This window comes from Nannospalax galili, unplaced genomic scaffold, assembly GCF_000622305.1.
Source record: "Nannospalax galili isolate Female #2095 unplaced genomic scaffold, S.galili_v1.0 scaffold144, whole genome shotgun sequence".
NCBI classification, from domain to species: Eukaryota; Metazoa; Chordata; class Mammalia; order Rodentia; family Spalacidae; genus Nannospalax; species Nannospalax galili.
This window is the reverse complement of record NW_008353267.1, coordinates 30,414-38,221: the sequence shown is the minus strand read 5'-3', so window position 1 is coordinate 38,221 and position 7,808 is coordinate 30,414.

The window sequence follows — 7,808 nt, the reverse complement described above, 5'->3', positions numbered from 1 at the left end:
ATTATATGTGCACGAGAGTACAGGTACCGGCAGAGACCAGAGGCGTTGGATTCCCTGGAGCTGGAGTTGCAAGGGTGGCAAGCCCCCCTGACGTGGTACTGGGAACCAAACCAGTTTTCTCTGCAAGAGAAGGCATCACTCGCTCTTAACCATAGAAGCATTTCTCCAAGCTGCAGGACATGGTTTTTATAGCTAATAGATGAAGACCGGGGGGGGGATTTTGTACTATGCCAGCCTCAATTGTTTGGGATATAGCCAAAATGCATACAGGGACTGTCCTGTGCTCTGGGTTTCTAAGAGTGAGTCCCACTGTAATGATGTTGAGGTAACACACTTGGAGATGTGTCTACTCTATAAAACTATGAGCAGTCGTTTATAAAGTCTTTACTGCCCCCACCCCACATACAATTTTCATTTAAGCCCAGAGTCCTGATTTCTCTCCAGTTGTAAGGTAGAGCTTCCCCATCCTTGAGGGTTAGGAAAAGTAGATTGGACAGGAGAATGGCCAGCTGGGAAGATCCTTCCAGTGAGGAGCTGAAAAGGACAAGATGTTCCTTTCTTCCAGGCTCAGTTTCACTGTAACCTTTCCTGGGGGTCATACTAGGGACATCTGTTCCTTCGGCCTTTCCATCGTGAAAAGTTTAAATGATGATTTTAAACAAATCAATCCCATTTGGTGGTACTTGCTTGTTAACAAAATTCATCTGGAGTGAGGCCAAGATGCCTCAATCAGTAAGCCTAAAAATCCTGTGTTCAAGCCTTGGAACCCACAGAAAGGTTGAAAGAGAGAACCAGAGAATCAACTCCTGAAAGTTATCTTCTGACCTATACACACACACATACACACACACACACTGTAGTAGGTGCCCACCCACACTCACACATAGATCATACAAATACTATAATAATTTTTATTTAAAATAATCATCTGGAGTGGAAGCACCAATGAAGGAATTTCAATCATGGGCCAACAGGTAAAGATGGTGTGAGGTTAAAAACTGACATCTAGTAAGTATCGATGGCATGCCAGATTTGCACAGCATCTCATTGAATCCTCACACCAGTTCTGAGGGCCACGTAATACTGACTCCACCCTCCAGAAGAGGAATGGAAGTTCACAGAGCTTACACCCACTACCTGAAGATACACAGTAGGAAAGAGCCCAGTAAAAACCAGTTTTATACAGTGACCACTTGTTGGACATTTAACCGTATCCTAATTTAAAATCATATATATATATATACACACTCACCACCAAGCCTAATTAATGACTGAGTTTGATCCTTCGAACCTACATGGTGGAGAGAATAAACTCTGCAAGTTGTCTAAATAAATAAACAATGTTATAAAAAGTTTTAATGTACATAGTAAAAGTAACCAGGATGGAATTTGGGAAGGACTTTCAAGAAGTCAACATATTCCCAAAGGCATCACATGAAATATATTCTTTTTCTTTTAAAAAATATTTTATTGCTGGGTGCGGTGGCACACACCTTTAATCCCAGCACTCAGGAGGCAGAGGCAGGTGGATCTCTGTGAGTTCAAGGCCAGCCTGGTCTACATAGTGAGTTCCAGGACAGCTGGGGCTACAGGGAGACCCTGTCTCAAAAAGACCAAAAAAAAAAATTTTATTTACTTTATATGTGCATGAGTGCCTTGCCTGAATGTTAAGTGCACCACATGCATGCAGTGTCTATGGAGGCCAGAAGAGGGCATCAGATCCCCTGGAGCTGGAGTTACAGATGGGTATTAGCTGCCATGCAGGTGCTGGGCACTGAACCCAGGTCCTCTGCAAGAGCTACCAGTGCTCTTAACCACTGAGTCATCTCTCCAGCCCCTTTTCCCTTTCTTTTTCTCTTTTCTTTTCTTTCTTAGTTTTAGACAGTCTTGCTATGTAATTCAGGCTACGCTTGAACTCATTGTGTAGCCTCGGTTGCCTGCAAATTCAAATTCGTAGCTTCCTAGTGCGTGCATATAAGGCAAATTCTGTCACTAATTATTCTAATTTTATGAATGAGAAACATGGATATTCATGAAGCTTAAGCGATCTCCCTAAGATCACAGGGCTTGTGAGTGGCTGAAAGTGTACCCTGTGATAGAGCTTAAAGCCCTGTCCTGTGTCCCTTTCAACCACACCTAGGAAGGATCAGAAATAAGGCTGACTTGCCTGTCTGCTCTGTGCAGAACACCATACCTCCTGAAGACATTCAGCTTCTGCCCAGTCCCGGAAATGGAGCCCTGTGTTCCCTGTGACACTTTCTTCAAATAACATTCTACTCTCAGGGACAGTATATTCTTTTAAAGACCCTCAAACACCCACATTTGCTGTTTATTACACAAGAAATCAAAATCTCAGTCCAGATATTTTAAGCAAAGAGAATGAATGGAAGTGAGGAAATTTCCTTTCTGACTCACTTCATCCATCAAGAAAGATAATGGTACCCAGATGGGCGCTTTGTCAGCTTGAACATACAGTGAGGAGGGGGATCATTCTAAGTCTACCTGAATCATGACCAGAACTAAGAAGGGATTCTTGAGACAGTTAATACCAGTGGTTAGATCAAAAAGCACCCTGAAGCCTAGTATAAGAATCCAGCCTCTGCTTAGCAGGATCCTGGTCTCATTTCTACCTTGCCAACAAGTTGCCTAGCAAATTAGTAATATGGTGTGACATCAAAAGTCCTCCCTCTCCTGTAGCAGAGACTGAAATCCTCATTAGTAAATCATCTTTATGGAATAAAGCACTGAATTATTAAAATTCAATCATGTTGCATAAGATAAGCAATATTAATGCATGTGCTTGTGTTGGTTTTTGCAGTGCTGGGGATGGGGCCTGGGGCCTTGAGGATGCTGGGCAAGTACTCTATCACTGAGCCAAACTCCTAGTACCCCACTCCTGTTTTAACGCTTACAATTACTTTTTTTTGGTCTTCTGTGTGTGTGTGTGTGTGTGTTGCTTTGTTGCTTCTTTTTAAATTATTTATTTCATAACCATATAATTAGAAGAGGCATTTCATTACAACAGCATTGACATATTCAATAACAATTTCCAGAGCTAAGATGCATCTCTTTCAAAATTGGCTGTAAATTTTTAGGTTTACAGTTGAATTAATACTGTTATACAATATTGTACTCAGTATAAATTTTTTGGTCTTTTTTGAGACAGAGTCTCCCTGTAGCCCCAGCTGTCCTGGAACTCACTATGTAGACCAGGCTGGCCTCGAACTCACAGAAATCTGCCTGCCTCTGCCTCCCAATGCTGGGATTAAAGGTATGCACCACTATGCCCGGCTGCTTATGATTACTTTAATAGAGTAGTTTGGAAGAAGAGGTAGGTGACACCCAAGGACATAAAGAAGTCAGTGACAGATACAATTTGCTGTAAAGAGGAATGCAAGGGACTTCGTCAAGGTGCACCTTCCCCACTTTCTCACCCTGCCTCTTCTCTGATGAAGTCTTACAGTTCCATAGCTGAAAGCTGAGAGCTTGAATCAAAGAAAGACAGCACAGACTCTGAGGGGTATGCACCCTGCCCCTACCCCAATATCAGAGGAGAATGTGCACCCTGCCTCTCTACAGTTCTCACCTCACCTCTGACACAGGGTACAGCCTGTGTCTCTAGCATCCTCCAGATCCCACTGCACCCACTTCACACATCCAGGCATTCACAAGTATTTACTAAAGGCTTCTACTTGGAAGATCAGAGGAAAAAGGCAGGAGGAGCCTTTGTGTAAGAAATAACCAAGAGGCACAACCAACAAAAGACCCCTTCACAGGCAAGAAAGAAAAAGCTGATGAAATAAAGGAAGAGGATAGAGGAACCCTAATAAATGGCTACTAGGAAGAGGTCATGCTAAGCCAAGCCTTTGGATTGCTGCTTTTCTCTTCTGGGCATAGAGGGAGGAACTAGGTTCTGGAACACTCTGCTCTGCTCTAGAGCATGATGGGAACAAACCTACTTTCCATATTCTGTAGAAATGCTTGGCTTGTTTCAAGAGCATCTGAGAGTTAAGGATTACAGCAGTTACACCTTCACTGGTGATGAGTGGGAAAGGTGGGATTGCCTAATGCCATATGTCAGAGGTCATCTCCATAGCTCAGAAATCAGAATGGTACAGTGCAATTTAATATCTGTGCTACAGTGTGATGCCACATTACAGGGATGCTCAAAGACAGTCTGACTCTTAGCATCCATTAAAACCAAGAGTGGTATGTGACCTGCTTTGAGAATTTGTTCTTTCAGTTTTCTTCCAGAACTGGTCTCTCTTATTGAAACCATACATCCAGCATCATCACATGGTATGGTGGTTTGAATGAGAATGTCCCCCATAGCCTCCAAGTATTTGAGCATTTTGTCTCCAGTTGGTGGTGCTGTTTTGGGAAAAGGTACAGCCATGCTGGAGGAAGTATGTCACTGGGGGTTCTTAAGTCTTGCCAGATCTCCAGTGGTTCTGCTTCCTGTGCCTGCAGGAAAATGTGAGAGCTTAGCTTCTGCTCCTAATCCAGCCACCACCTCTGCCACCATGGGACTCTTGCCCCTTTGGAACTATAAACTAAACTCTTCCTTTTATAAGTTCCCTTGGCAATGGTGTTTCTATCACAAAACAAAAAAGTAACTAATACAAATGAGAAAAGAGGAACGTGTCTTATCAGAGGATTATGCCCCTTCTGATTCCTACTGACTCAGAACAGCACACACAACCACAGAGATGTTGCCAATCAAATCCCACCTGTTGTTTGCAACACAAATGGGATAATGTTATTTTCAATGTGGGACCCTGACTCGTCTAACCACTTCTTTCTGCTTCTGTAATTCGCTTGGCTTAAGGCTGCACTAACTCCATTTTGACTAACTGTTTCAGGCAAGCCCGGGCATGCCCAGGCATGTTGTAATCTTCAGTTACCACCCCCATCCCAGAAAGCTATAGATCAAGCAAGCCTGGGCATATAGCAGCCTTATAAGGTAAAAACAGAAACTTCTGGCCCAATAGATAACAGTCAGTGCATTCCAATGCCCTAAAGACAGCCCCTACCAATAAGAATCCTCCCCGTACTCAGGGCATAGGACCATCCAATCATTTTAAAGGATGCTTGGCACACGCGGGCTTCTGTGAAACTTCCCTATAAAAGCCTACTCCACCCTAGATCAGGACTCTCAGTATGGATCTGCTGTGTCTGTTGGTGAAATCTGAGGGCCAGAGCTTAAGCTGGAATAAAGGCTCATTGCTGTTGCATATACTCCAGACTCCTTGGTGGTCATTGGGGGTCATGAGATCTGGGCATAACATTCAACCACTGCTGATTGTCACACCATACACATCCATGCATGCATTACTCTGGGTCTAGGGAAAAGAGGGTCATGAGGGATTAAAGCTCTATATTTAGGCTACATGAGCTCAAGGCCTAATAAGCTTGTTTACATTATAAACAAACTGAGATAGTGTTAAATGATCTCAAAGGGTTAAGATTGACTTTTTGATTACGAGGTTAGGTAAAAGTCATTCTTATACCCTTGGAAGTCAAATTTGGGAGGGGACAAGCTCTCTAGGGTCACATCTTTTGTGGGATGACAAATGAATCTAATGTTTATTGAACATCTTTCCAGTCCCAGCATCACAGTCAGGAGCTTTACAGAGGTTAGTCCATTTCTGTGTCCCTGAATCCTCCAAGATTCTCCAAGACAGGAAGAAATGTTCCCACACACATGTGGCTAAGCAAATATTCTACGCCAAGTTTGTCTACCCACATACTGATCCTATGCTTTTATATTTATTTTGATGTGATACTTTTTCCCATTTGTTACATAAACTCAGGTCTGTCCTGTAGAGCCAGGTACTGCCGCATGAAATTTTGTCCAATTCTGTTCTAGACTTGACCACGTATGCGCATATTTATGTAATTGGAGCCTTAGGTACAATAACCAAGAACATAAGCAGCAATGGGAACCTAACTTGATATGTACCCAAGCCACAGGACAAGGTTCCTCTGACTTACAATGTAAATGAACCGCCTAGGCAATCAGCCTTTGCAGCCAGCTCTCTACAAATCACCGTCACGCGTCTCAATCTTGATCTTTGATGCTTCTAAATGAGTAGGTAAAATAACTTCTGTCCTTTGTCCTGCTCCTTGAAGGAACTTGAAGTCTACCCAGATCTCTCAAATACCTTGAGTTTCTAATGTTCTAGCCATTTGAAACCAAACAACCTGAAGAATGTACATCACTAACTCTTAAGCAGTGCTCTCACAGGATCTAGAAGAAAAACTAGCCCCTGGCATGAATGTGCACACTCATTTGAGAAAGAAATGCTGAAGAGCTGCTAGAAATGGTGGCAAATTGTAAGATGCAATTTCACAAATGATATGAATACAGTTCTGCAAAGGCACTTTCTTAGCTCTTCCAATTCAGAATAAACAGTATTAATAACAGGCCAGACAGTATAATAGTCCCCAAAATGAGGTCAGAAAGGAGAAAGGGTAGAAACAGACATGGTTTAAGAGGCCACAGATTCTACTAAAACTGTGATTTCATATTTTAATATTTTTTCAAAAATCGACTAGCTTTTTCTACTTCTCATGTATTTAATATTTTCATGTTTTTCACTTATTATAGAAAGATATTAGAGAGGACTGAAGAGATGACTGAGAGTTGGAAAGATGGCTTAGCAGTTAAGAGCACTGGCTGCTCTTGCAGAGAACCCCAGTTCAATTTCCAGCACCCACATAGCTGCTAACAACTGTCTGTAACTCCAGTTTCAGATCCAATGCCCTCTTCTGGCCTCCACTGGCACTGCACGACATGGTGCACTTACATAGATGCAGACAATACACTCATACACATAAAAAAATCGAGTCTATTCAGGCATGGTGGTACATGTCTTTAAACTCAGCACTTAGGAGGCAGAGGCAGATCTCTATGAAATTGAGGCCAGCCTGGTCTACATAGTGATCCAGGCCAGCTGAGACTACCAGGAGACCCAGTCTCAAAAAGACCAAAAAAAAAAAAAAAAAAAAAACAGGGACTGGAGAGAGAAGAATCCAGTGGTGTACAAGTGTTGCCTGCCTATTTGTAAGCATACCATGTGCACGCAATGCCTGTGGAGGCAGAAGAGGGCATCGGATCTCTTTGTGCAATTTTAAAGAGCAGAAAAAAATGATAACATTACCACTTTAAAAAAAAATACAGGGGCCAGGCTTGGTGGTATATGCCTTTAGTCCCAGCACTCAGGAAGCAGAGGCAGGTGGATCTCTGAGTTCAATGTCAACTTGGTCTACATAGTGAGTTCCAGGCCAGCTGGGACTACAGGGAGACCTTGTCTCAAAAAGACCAAAAAAACAAAACAAAACAAAATCAGGGGCTGGAGAGACGACTCTAGCAGTTAAGAGCACCAGCTGCTTTGGTAGAGGACACAGGTTAGATTCCCAGCACCCAAATAGTGGCTAACAACCATTTGTAACTCCAGTTCCAGGGAATCCAACACCCTCTTCTGACTTCCTTGGGCATTGCATGGCATGGGTGCACTTACATACATGCAGGCAATACATCCATACACATAAAATAAAAATAATTTTTAAAAAAGATTCTAAAAAAAACACAGAGGTGCTGGAGAGATGGCCCAGCAGTTAAGAGCACTGGCTGCTCTTGCAGAGGCCCCAGGATTTGGTTCCTAGCACCCACATGATGGCTAACAACCATCCCTAATGTAACTCCTCCAGGGGATCTGACACCCTCTTCTGACCTCCATGGGCATTGTACAACACAGTGCACTTACATGCATGCGGGCAATACTCTCATACATACAAAAATTTAA